This window comes from Anomaloglossus baeobatrachus, chromosome 2, assembly GCF_048569485.1.
Source record: "Anomaloglossus baeobatrachus isolate aAnoBae1 chromosome 2, aAnoBae1.hap1, whole genome shotgun sequence".
NCBI lineage: Eukaryota > Metazoa > Chordata > Amphibia > Anura > Aromobatidae > Anomaloglossus > Anomaloglossus baeobatrachus.
In genome coordinates, this window is record NC_134354.1 from 10,503,325 (window position 1) to 10,516,993 (window position 13,669).

A 13,669-nucleotide genomic window follows, 5' to 3' on the forward strand; every position below is an offset into this window, starting at 1 on the left:
ATCTTCTGTTAAATCTCCATTCAAAAATGCTGTCTTTACTAGAGATGAGCGATGTTCGAGTCGAACGGTTCGCCAATTTCATGTTCGAGTGATTTCGGGGGTGTTCGAGTCGTTCGACGAACTTGAGCTTTTTGCTAAAAGTTCGGTAGTTCGGGTTACCGTTCGAGAATGGTTAGATTACCAAAAAGCGTAGCTAGTTACTAGCCGGCTTTTCACTGTAATAGTGTGAGTCACTGTGAATCACGCTACTATCAAAATTCAGCGTATAGTGTGCGGGGGGGACGGGGTTTAGATCAGTGCTGCTGCTGAGTGCTGAAAGAATGGCGATCACCATTTTTCCCCTAACCGCGCGTACAGTGGGATGGGCCAGGCTGTCAGCCAATCACAGACACACACACAGCAAAGTGGATTTTTGCCAGACAAGCAAGGGCATGAGTCATAGGCTGTGCATGTCACATGTCCTTGCCTTATAAGACACGGCCATTTTCCCCTTCGCCGCCATTATCTGTCTGCTGCGGGTGGGTGACAGTCACCGCTCCCGCACCCGCTGCTGCTGCTGATGTGTGCGCTATAGACATACAGTGCAATCTACGCAGCGCTTTAGGGATTAGGGACTACTTGTAATTTCAGCCCTTTTCAGGGCTACATTACAGCCGTTCATAGCCATTGTTGCTAGGCAGGTCTGTGCCAACGCTGTGCAGGGGTTTATATCACAGCGTCTGGCTACATCAGCTCAGGCAATTCCTTGGTGCATTGTTTCATTGGCAGGGATAGAAAGTGAGGCTTCCTTTGCTGACCAGCTAGCTACAGCACCTGTGCATTCTACACACCTGCCCATTTGTGCTACGCAATTTTAATTGCAAACAGTGCTGACACTTTTAGGGGCATACTTTCATTGTCTGGGATACTACGTTAGGGTTCCTCTGCTAACAATTTAGCTATACCACCTCTGCATTGTACAGCTCCTGTCCATTTGTGCTACTCAATTTTAATTGCCAAAAGTGCTGCCATTTTTAGGGCCATAGTTTCATTGTCAGGGATAGGCAGTGTTGGTTCTTCAGCTGTCAATAAAGCTAGACCACCTCTGCATTGTACACCACCTCTCCATTTTTGCTACGACATTTTAAGTGTCCAATCTGGTCACAAACAAAATGAGTGGCAACAGAACAGATGCTGGTGGAAAGGGGAACAGGCGTGTTGGAAAGGGAAAAAGTTTGTGTCCGTGGGGGAGGTGGTAAAGCTACAGTAACATCTGCTGAAGAAAGGCCATCTTCCAGCAAAAGTAATATGTCTACTACTTTCCGTGGACAATCCGATGTGCTCCCTTTTTTACGGAACCAAACAACTCTAACAAAGGTAGATGATGCACAAAAAAAGAACATGCTTGAATGGATCTCAAGTGCTCCAACAAGTGGCCTCTCCTCCACCTCAACTTCAACATCCAAAAACAACAGTCCTCTGAGTTGTCACCCCAATCGCACTTGCTTTCTACCAGTTCTCAAGTTTCCACCCGCCCTGCAGAGTATGTTGTAACAAGATGGGTGAGTCTGCAGAGCTGTTCAGTCACACTATAGCCTGGGAATCAGAGGTCTGCTCCCAAGCTACAGTGAGTCCAGACAAGGAAATGATCTGCAGTGATGCCCAGAAGCTTTGTGAGTCAGATTCAGGCCCTGATGACCAAGTTTCTGAGCATAATGTAGACCCTCATTCCCAAACTGTAACACCTCTTGGTGGAGACAATGAGGAACATACTAATGACGATGAGATTGAGATACCTCATTGGAATGACAACTTAACTATTCAGTCAGAGCAGGAAGAGTTTAGGTTTGAGGGTGAGGGGAGTGCAAACACACAGGTTGATGATGAGGTTGTAGATCTCACTTACTGTCAACCCACAGTCAGGCACTCAAGGAGGTCAGCAGAGGCGGTGGAGGAAGATGCGACTGACGACGATGTTAGCTTGTGCCTTCCTGGACAAAGACGGAGTACTGGAAGCACGTCAACAATTGCATCCTCAGCCACAACTCTGCCTCTGAGCACAAGTCGGGGTGGCTCTGCAGGTCACATGGGCTCTAGTAGTTGCCTAGCCTGGTCCTTTTTTGACATCGCAAAGGATCACCCAACTCATGTGATCTGTAAGATTTGTCGCCAATCTGTAAGTAGAGGCCAAAAACTCACTAGTTTGACTACTTCGTCCATGAACCGTCACATGAATAACAAGCATAAGTCCCAGTGGGAAGCTCACTGTGCTACAATGCAGCCTAGTGGAGCAAGTCGTCAGTTGTTTTGGAAGGGGAAACAGGTGCTGGTGTAGAGCTCTCTCAGATATTGAGAGCACCAACTTTGGATGAAGGCAACATCATGTCTCCGCCTGCACTTTCCTCACAGACCAGCAGTTTTCCAGGGACACCATACTCAACGCCGTCTCCGCACAGCAGCCAGATCTCGGTCCCTCAGATGTGGACAATTAAAAGACCATTTCCTCCTAGCCATGGCAAAACTAAGAGGTTGACTTTCACCCTCTGCAAGCTGTTGGCTACAGAAATGCTGCCTTTCTGCCTGGTCGACACAGAGAATTTTCGAGACCTTATGTCTGTCGCTGTGCCCCAGTACCAGATGCCCAGTCGCCACTACTTCTCCAAGAAAGGCGTGCCTGCCGTACATCAGCATGTCGCACACAACATCACCGCTTCCTTGAGAAACTCTGTGTGTGACAGGGTGCATTTCACCACCGATACTTGGACCAGTAAGCATGGACAGGGGCGTTACATGTCGCTGACTGGGCACTGGGTAACTATGGTGATAGATGGTGAATGGTCTGCTGCACAAGTCTTGCCGTCCCCACGAGTTGTGCGTCAATCCTCTGTATGTGGAAGTTCCTCCACTGCTTCTGCCTCCTCAACCTCGTCTGGGTCCTCAACCTCTGCCCAAAGCCTGCCTGATCAGGCCACCCGCGTTGTAACTGAGCACAAGGAATCCCGCACACCTCCTTACTATACTGGCAGCAGAGCTCAACAGCATCAGGCGGTCTTTACATTGAAATGCCTGGGAAATATGAGTCACACAGCTGAGGAGTTGTGGTCAGCTCTGGAGAGCGAGTCTAGTAAATGATTATCTCCACTCAACCTGCAGCCTGGTAAGGCCGTGGGCGACAATGCTGCAAACCTGGGTGCGGCCCTTCGCCGGGGCAAGGTGACACACGTGCCTTGTATGGCTCACGTGTTGAACCTTGTTGTCCAGCAATTTTTAACGCACTATCCCAGCCTAGATGGGCTTCGGCACAGGGCACGGTCACTGTCTGCTCACTTCCGCCATTCAAACGCCACAGCTGACCGACTTGCATCGCTACAGAAGTCATTCGGCCTGCCAATTCACCGCCTGAAATGCGATGTGGCGACACGCTGAAATTCGACTCTTTACATGTTGCAGCGACTGTGGCAGCACCGCTGGACCCTGCTGCAATACGTTATGACGTATAGCCTGGGCCAACGAGATGCAGAGGTGGGGAAGATCACGCTGCTGGAGTGGTCTTAGATCAAGGACCTATGCACCCTTCTGCACAGTTTCGACATGGCAATGAATATGTTTAGTGCTGACAATGCGATTATCAGCATGACAATTCCAGTCATTTACATGCTGGAGCACACTCTAAACACTATTCGGAGTCAGGGGGTGGGACAAGAGGAAGGGGAGGAAGTACAGGAGGATTCATATGTGGAAGGGCTACCAAGATCTGCAAGGTTCAGACGTTCAGCATCACCAAGGCGGCAGGCATGGGATGGTGGGGGAGAGGGATTAACAAGGACGCATGGTAGCAGGCGAAATGTTGAGGAAGGTCCAGGAGACCAGGAAGAAATGGAGGACGAACTGGCAATGGGCATGGAAGACTCAGCAGATGAGGGAGACCTCGGTCAGATTTCGGTTGTTCGAGGTTGGGGGGAGATGTCAGAGGAAGGAAGCACGGTAATAACCTCTATGCCACAAACAGCGTGGACTTGGTCCGCATGGATGTGCAAGACACATGAGCGCCTTCTTGCTGCACTACGTACAACATGACCCTCGGATTGTCCGAATTAGAAGTAATGATGACTATTGGATTGCCACACTCTTAAGGCTGCTTTACATGTGTCGATTTCTTGTGCGATCGCATTTGCGATCGCACCCGCTCCCATCGTTTGGGAGGCACGGGCAATTTCTTGCCCGTGTCGCACAATGTTGTAACCCCCCGTCACACGTACTTACCTTCCAAATGACCTCGCTTTGGGCGGCGAACATCCACTTCCTGAAGGGGAGGGACGTTTGGCGTCACAGCAACGTCACACAACAGCCGGCCAATAGAAGCGGAGGGGCGGAGATGAGCGGGACGTAAACATCCCGCCCACCTCCTTCCTTCAGCATTCCGGGGGGACGCAGGTAAGCTGCAGTTCATCGTTCCCGGGGTGTCACATGGAGCGATGTGTGCTGCCTCGGGAACAATGAACAACAGGACGTTCGATTTTTAGAAAATGAGCGACGTGTCAACGATGAACGAGAAGGTGAGTATTTCTGCTCGTTCATAGCTGTCACACGCTATGATATAACTAACGAGGCCGGATGTACGTCACTTACGACGTGACCCCGCCGACATCTGGTTAGATATATCGTAGCGTGTAAAGCCCGCTTTAGATCCCCGGTACAAGTCCAAATTTGGCGAAATAATTCCAGCCATAGAAAGGGACGCACGTATGCAGGAGTATCAGCAGTAGCTGTTATGCAATCTTAGCTCGGCTTTTCCAAAAAAACAACAGTGATGCACGGAGTGAATCTCCCAGTTGTAACTTGACAAACATGGGATGGTCTCGTCATCTTCAACAGTCTACCCGTACCAGTAGCACCGTATTTGGTGCTGGTAACAGTAATTTTATTGAATCCACCAGAGACAACAAGTCTGACACATAGTCAACGGCTGGAGAGGATGATACAGGAGTATCTCCAAATGAACATCGATGCCATGACTTTGCAAATGGAGCCTTGCTCATTTTGGGCTTCCAATCTTGAAAAATGGCCAGAGCTCTCCACTTACGCCTTGGAGATCTTGTCGTATCCCGCAGCCAGCGTTGTCTCTGAACGTGTCTTCAGTGCTGCTGGGTGTGTGCTGACAGGTAAGCGCACACGTCTGTCCAGTGACAATGTGGACAGACTAACGTTCATAAAGATGAACAAGTCATGGATCCGCAAGGACTTTGCTACCCCGGTGTCATCCTGGGGAGAGTAAAGGCTGGCGTATTTTTGAATGGGCTTGATGCAAATCAACATGTCAAGTTTGCAACTGTGGCACAAGTGATGCCACTGAAGTGGTGTGTGTGGCCCAATTTTTGGAAAAAAGGGCAACTCTGCTTGGAGTCCCCTTGTGTGTTTTACATGATTTTAGAAGGGCATGACATGCCTATATCTGTGTCTCCTCCTGTTTTTACTCGTCCAGCTCTTTTGTTTTCGCATGAGTATATGTCCTTGTCACTTTCCCATGTGTTTGTGGTGTCTTGTGAGTTGTTTGTCACCTTTTGGACACCTTAGAAGGTGTTTTCTGTGTGTTTGTATGTGTTTCTGTTTGCCTGCCATTGTTTTCAATGGGGTTCGAGTTGGTTCGTCAAACGTTCGTCGAACGTTCGACGAACTTGTCCTCCGTTCGACGAACTGAACCGAACTCGAACTCTAGGGGGGTGGCTCATCTCTAGTCTTTATGTCCAGATGCTTCAACTCCATTTGTTTAATTGCTGCAACTGTAAACATAGTTCTTATTGTAGTATGTTTGAGAACTGGCGCAAATGTTTCATCATAGACTTCTCCATATTTTTGAGAATAACCTTTAGTTGCGAGTCTTGCTCAGTATCGTTCAGCAATGCCATCTGTTTGGTATTTTACTTCAAAAACCCATTTACATCCTATAGCTTTTCTTCCTTCTGGTAATTCTGTCAGTGTCCATGTCTTTGAGTCATGCAAGGATTTTATTTCTGTTGCCTTTATCCATTTATTAGCTTCTTCTTCAGGAAGTCGAGCTATGTCTTCCTAAGAGGTAGGCTCATAAATTTTGCTTGTACTTGCCTTGGCTTTGGTGGTTTTCCTTTGTTTTCTCTTATTGAACGTCTTGGTTCTGTGTTTGTTTGTATTTGTATGTCTTCACTTTCAGTATTCTGTTTTTCATCAATTTCAACTTCTTTTTCATCAGATGTTCTTTCAGTTATATCACTGCTGTTTTCTCATTTTTTGTTTCCAGTGAAATCATAGTGTCTTCATTTAGATCTTCAATTAATGTCACACTGTTACTCACTGTAACTCTGTCTGTTTTGGGATCTAGGATTCTATATCCTTTGCAATTTTCACTATATCCAACAAATGTTCCTTCTATGAATCAGTTTTGAAGTTTGGAACATTTTTCTTTTGGAATAAATACAAAAACTTTACATCCAAAAACTCTTAAATGATTCACACTTGGTTTCTTACCCTGCCACAGTTCATATGTTTTTTTTCCAGTTTTCTAGAAAAAAAAGTCGGTTTTGTAGATAAGTAGCTGTCATGACTGCTTCACCCCAATATTTCTCTGGTAGTTTGGAATCTGTTAGCATACATCTTATCATTTCACTGAGAGTTCTGTTTTTCCTTTCTGCTACCCCATTTTGTTCAGGTGTGTATGGAACAGTCTTTTGATGCTCTATACCATTTTGTCTTAAATAGTTTTCTATTTCGTGTCCTGTGAATTCACCTCCATTATCACTTCTAATGACAATTGGCTTCCTCTGAAACTTGTTATTTGACTTCGTCATGTAGTCTACTAATTTATTGAAAACTTCACTTTTGTTCTTGATCAACTATGTGACTGTGTATCTTGAGTAGTCATCTATAAAATTCACTATATATCTATTGCCTCCTGATGTAGTCACTTTCATGGGTCCACATAGGTCAGTATGCACCAAATCAAGTGGTCTTGTGCTTCTCATCTCCCTTTCTTTAGGTATAGATATTCTTGTAGCTTTAGATTTTATACAATATTCACATCTTACGGTAGTTGGGCAACCAGATATCAATAGATCCTTTGTCAATTCTTTCTTTTGTAGCTCCATTATACCTTCAGGATGTCTGTGTCCTAGACGTCTATGCCACATTTGAATACGATTCTTGTGATCATGTGTACACAACTTCATCTGTTCCTTTAATGTGTCTAGATGATATAATTGTTCATCTGCCTTGACATTGGTTATTATCTTATTTCCCGCTAGGATTGTACATTCATCATCTTTGAATTTTACAGTAAGTCCTTTAGCTGTTAGACGTTTTACAGATAACAATCCTCCTTCTAATTCTGGAACATAGAACACATCCTGTACAAGTATTTTTGAATCATGCCCAAACTTATTAGAACAGTTTAGCATTCCTTGTCCAATACCATCCGCAGTTATTTTGCTCACATCTGCAAGATAAATGGCTTCCTTCTTATTTAAATCAAGTTCAGTAAAGAAACTTTGATTACTTCTCATATGACTTGTTGCTCCTGACTGAATAAACCAACCTGATGATGATTTCTTATCAGTTACTTTAAATGTGTCATTCCAATTATTTACACATGAATCAGAGATTGTGTTTTTCACCTTCTGTGTATTCTCTTTATGGTGTAATTTCTGTTGTTCTGCTTTCCATATAGTACAGTTTTTCTTTAAATGTCCCTTTCTCTTACATCTGAAACATTCTCTTGTCTCTTTATTATGGCGTATCTTTGATTCTGTAGCTTTAAGAGCATTTCCACCATTTTTTTCAGTGGAATCATTTGTTTGCTCTTTCCTTCTTTGATAATCATCTATGATTCTGGTCTTCACAAACACTAATGTGATGTCTGTTTCAGGTCTTGTCTCTAGTGCGTTTATTAAAGCAGTGCATGAATCCGGTAAACTGCACAATAATATTGCTTTTACATTGCTAATTGCTATCCTTAATATCTTCACCAATTGATCTCAGCTGTGATATCACTTCCATCATAGAGAATATATGCTTCTGCATTTCATTGTCTGTGCTCAGTCTCATACTGTAACGCTTTCTTAGCAGAAATAACCTGTGATTTAATCTGGATCTTTCATGTAGCTTCCTTAATGCCTCCCACATTCCCTGTGCTGTATCGTCATTCCTTACGTGAATTAATTGAGAATCTTCCACTAATAGGCTGATAGTAGCTCTTGCTTGTCTATTTTTCTTATCCCATGGCTGATTATTATCATTGGTCTACCTGTAGTGATTACTTCCCATAAATCATCTTTAGACAATAACATCTCCACTTTGAACTTCCATAACTGATAGTTCTCATTATTCAGCTTAGCTACTGTGAGTTTTAGCTCTGTGCTATTCATTATCTTTAACTTGTCTTACTTGTTTGGAGAGAATTGTTCTGAAGAATTCTTCTGCATTCACCAGGATCTTGCTGAGCTTTCTTGGTGTCATGGATGTCTGGGATCTTTGGTGCCTGGAATCTTTGGGTGCCTGGGATCTTTGGGTGTCTGGGATTCTTGGGGTGCCTGGGCCCATAACTTGTTGCACAGCTTCTAGCTTCCCAGGTGAAGTAGAAAGTTCACAGAGCAGATTACATGGGATAACAAGCTCTTTACTCCTTGAAACATGAGGTAAAAATGTGCAGTCATACAGCATTGCATCAGGAAGAGAAAACAAAACCAGGAATAAACAAAAGAGACTTTTTACAATACAGTGAGTAAGGAAACTTTACACAACATCGCCATCTACTGTTAGATGAGCATAAAGTCCTCCTTCACACAAACATAGAAGTCTTCATCTGTTGCATATACCAACAGTAAATAGGCCCCCATCCAGAGCCTCTTCCTGGGATATATGTCCGCCATCCTGATATATATGTCCCCCATCCTGGGCCCCTTCCTTTTAAATATGTTCTCAAACCTGGTAAATATGCCCCCCATCCTGGTATATTTGTCTCCCATCCTGGTATATCTGTTCTCCCATCCTTTAATATATGTCCCCAATCCTGCTATATACCCTCCATCCTGGTAAAACTGTCCACCATCCTAGGGCAAATCCATGTATATATGTTCCCATCCTGGTAAATATGGCCCCCTTCCTGGTAGATATATCCTAGGCCACATCCCGGTATATATGTCCCCAATCCTGGTATATATCCTTCATCCTGGTAAAAATGTCCACCATCCTAGGGCAAATCCTGGTATATATGTTCCCATCCTGGTAAATATGCCCCCCTTCCTGGTTTATATATATCCCAGGCCCCATCCTGTTATATATGTCCCCAATCCAGGTATGTATATCTCCCATCCTGGTATATATGTCCCCATCCTGATATATATGTCCCCCATCCTGGTATATATGTCTCCTGGTATATATGTCCTCCATCCTAAGGCACATCCTGGTAAATATGTCCCCCTTCCTGGTATATGTGTCCCCATCTCAGTATATATGTCCCATCACATGCTTGTTCATATGTACCTCATCCTAGAGCACATCTTGTATATAAGGCTCCCCATCTAGGGCACATCCTGGTATATATGTCACTATCCTGGTATATACAGTGCCTTGCAAAAGTATTTGGCCCCCTTGAATTTTTCAACCTTTTCCCACATTTCAGGCTTCAAACATAAAGATAAAATGTGAATGTTCTGGTGAAGAATCAACAACAAGTGACACAATTGTGAAGAGGAAGGAAATTTATTGCTTATTTTAAACTTTTATAAAAATAAATAACTGTAAATTGGGGCTTGCAATATTATTCATCCCCTGTAAGTGAATACTTTGTAGCGCCCCCTTTTGCTGCGATTACAGCTGCAGTCTCTTGGGGGATGTGTCTATCAGTTTTGCACATGGAGAGGCTGAAATTCTCGCCCATTCTTCCTTTGTAAACAGCTGGAGCTGAGTGATGTTGGATGGAGGCGTTTGTGAACAGCAGTTTTCAGCACTTTCCACAGATTCTCGATTGGGTTCAGGTCTGGACTGTGACTTGGCCATTCTAACACCTGGATACGTTTATTTGTGAACCATTCCATTGTAGATTTTGCTTTATGTTTGGGATCATTGTCTTGTTGGAAGACAAATCTCCGTCCCAGTTTCAGGTCTTTTGCAGACTCCAACAGGTTTTCTTCAAGAATGGTCCTGTATTTGGCTCCATCCATCTTCCCATCAATTTTAACCATCTTCCCTGTCCCTGCTGAAGAAAAGCAGGCCCAAACCATGATGTTGCCACCACCATGTTTGACAGTGGGGATGGTGTGTTCAGGGTGAGGAGCTGTGTTGCTTTTACACCAAACATATCGTTTGGCATTGTGCCCAAATAGTTTGATTTGGTTTCCTCTGAGCAGAGCCCCTTCTTCCACATGTTTGGTGTCTCCCGGTGGCTTGTGGCAAACTTTAAACAACACTTTTTATAAATAAATTTGAGAAATGGCTTTCTCCTTGTCTCTCTTCCATAAAGGCCAGATTTGTGCAGTGTACGGCTGATTGTTGTCCTATGGACAGACTCTCCCACCTCAGCTGTAGATCTCTGCAGATCATCCAGAGGGATCATGGGCCTCTTGGCTGCATCTCTGATCAGTCTTCTCCTTGTGTGAGATGATAGTTTGGATGGACGGCCGGGTCTTGGTAGATTTGCAGTGGTATTATTCTCCTTCCATTATCAATATGATAGCTTGCACAGTGCTCCTTGAGATGTTTAAAGTTGTGGAAATCTTTTTGTAACCAAATCCAACTTTAAACGTCTCCACAACAGTATCACGGACCTGCCTGTTGTGTTCCTTGGTCTTCATGATGCTCTCTGCGCTTTACACAGAACCCTGAGACTATCACAGAGCAGGGGCATTATACGGAGACTTGTTACACACAGGGGCTTATATTTATCATCATCAGTCATTTAGGACAACATTGGATCATTCAGAGATCCTCAATCACCTTCTGGAGGGAGTTTCTGCACTGAAAGTAAAGGGGGTGAATAATATTGCACACACCAATTTTCAATTTTTTTTTTTTTAATTTAAAATAAGCAATAAATTTCCTTCCTCTTCACAATTGTGTCACTTGTTGTTGATTCTTCACCAGAACATTAACATTTTATCTTTATGTATGAAGCCTGAAATGTGGGAAAAGGTTGAAAAATTCAAGGAGCCGAATACTTTCGCAAGGCAGTGTATGTCTCCCATCCTGGGCCCTTCCTGTTATATATGTTCCTCCTCTGTAGCCAGCGCAGTGACATCAGCGTGCCTTGTATGGGGAAGCATGACATCACTGCCGCAGCTCGGACGCACTCCAGCTGAGATAGGCCCAGTTGTGGCCTCTGTCCCCGCAATCATTACTGAGGACTCATTAATGTGCACTGTGCTGTGTACTCTGCTGCCATCTACTGGCTGATGTCTGCTTATAAACGTTAGGTATTCAGTCTCCTCACTAACAGCTGCCATAGACATGTCCTGAGTGCTGACCCTTCTATCAGCTTGTATAAACCAGCCCTGTCTAGTCCGGGAGAGGGAGGAAGCACCACAACTCCCAGACTGTCCAGTCCATGCTGAGGGGACATCTTCCTTTATGTAGTCGCCTCCACAATGTGAAGCTTCATATAGTCAGGGGAGATAAGGCCGAACAAGGCCTCTCCTCTATGTAACGACCCAGAAGGAGCCATTACAAAACTTTCTGCGTTCATAGGAGTCTGTAGAATAATGTATGTTTATATATTGCCTGGTGTCATTCTGTAAAATGTAGTGTAATACCCCTGGAGACCAGCAGGTGGTGGTGTAAGTGTTGACAAGGGACTGTATTTGAAGACATCTGATCAATCGCCTCTATAGCCTGGTCACTATGGTAACCAGGGAGAGTTAGCAGTAGAGACAGGCCGGGCTGGAGGTGATGACCAGGTGATAAGGGCGGCTAATGTCCTGTACCGCTGCAGACAGTCTTATCAGAGCCCATCGCAGCGAGACCGAACCGCAGATATAGATTTGCCACATCAGAGCACCAGTCCAGATGCCACTAACCAAAACCTGTATGTGTACCGCCCCGCTCTCAGCCGCAGCTGAGCTGCTCGGATCCGGGCTCGTTGGTGGGTGTCTCGAGCGCCTCCGGACCCGGGGTCACGTCGTTCTGAAAGGGTGCTGGCGCTACGTAGGGGGGTGGTAGGTAGGTGTACGGCCGGAGCCGTGTTTGAGTTCGTGACGCCACCCACAGGATGTGGTGAAGGTGTAGACACCACCGCTGCGGTTACGGGGCACCCGGGGAGATGGTTGTGCAGCAAGATGTTAACCCCTCGGTGGGCAGGGATGATGGCCCCGGGACCCGTTGGCGAGAGCTGGGCGGTTCGGGGGCAGTGCGCGGCCGGATGGCACTGTTGTACTCACTATTATTGACACACACAAGTCTCTGGTAAACAAAGTTGATGGTGGTCGGTGCCCGCAGCCGGCTGCGTCTGGTCCCCCCACCTGGTTGGTGGTCTTTGCCTTTCTCCTGCACCATGTAGTGTATGTGTAGAGTAGACTGCCTGCGCTTCAGCGACGGGAGTCCGCTCCCCGGCTTGGTAGATGTCGGGAGAGCCCTTTTGCCCGCAGACGCTGGCCCGTGGGATCTCTCTGCCTGTGCGGTGGCTTTCTATCCCCTCGGTGGGCTGTTGTCTTCAGTCGGGACTTGGGTGGAAAAGGACCTATAGTCCAGACCGCAATCAGTGAATTAACTCAGTCCAGTGGATTCTGGACCTCGTTTCAGGATCTGAGTACCCCCCTGTGTGCTCTGGTTTCCATTCGGTTCCCCGGGTCGGTATCGGCGGGCCACTACCCTGTCCCGGTCCACCACGGTTCCACCGAGCCGTCTTCCCGGCTCCTGCAGGCTAGGCCACCGTATGCCTCGTAGCCAAGGTGTGCGGGCTACGACCCTCACACCTGTCAGTCTGTTACAGACCTGACCTCGTCCACTGAGCTCTCAAACTGAACTGACACTGAACTGAACTGACTGAAGTTCCCTGCCTCAGGCCCTCTGGACTCCTCGGTGGGCGTGGCCAACCACCTGGCTCCGCCCCACTGGTGTGTGCATTAAGCACTGAGGGAGGTGACTAGGGGTTAATGTGGTTGGCTGCTGTTACCTTGTGTGGGACTGGTGTTGTGCGGGGCGCTATCTGTGACTACCTGGCTATTTCAGGGCGTCACATATGGAGATCCAGTGTCACAGCTACATGCTACAGAAGATGAGACCATCAGTGTGACCCAGTAGCTTCATGTCTGCCTGATTGCAATCTACCTCATACAGATGTCCTCTACATTTCTTCTGACACATTTCACTATGACTTTATCTGGGGCATCGGAGGTACTTTATACCTCCTTCTAAAACACTGATCTGTGATTGTCTGATTTATGGGGAATATCGGAAACTTGTGATGATTAACATAAGTCATATCGGTATACGTGCAGCCCAGTCTCCTCTGTCCTCTCCAGAAACTTCGACCCTGCTGTCTCCGGTGGGTTTTCAGTCACCTCCAGCCCCCTCCGTAGCCCTATTTCCCATGTAGACTCACCTGTATCCTGTAGATGCGTCTACACTCCCAGAATGCACGGATCTCATCAATTTCCCTTCAGACACCACAGTTCCTCTGTCCTCCTCCAGTCTCCTTTCTGCTCTACAAAATCCTGTCACCTCCATCCTC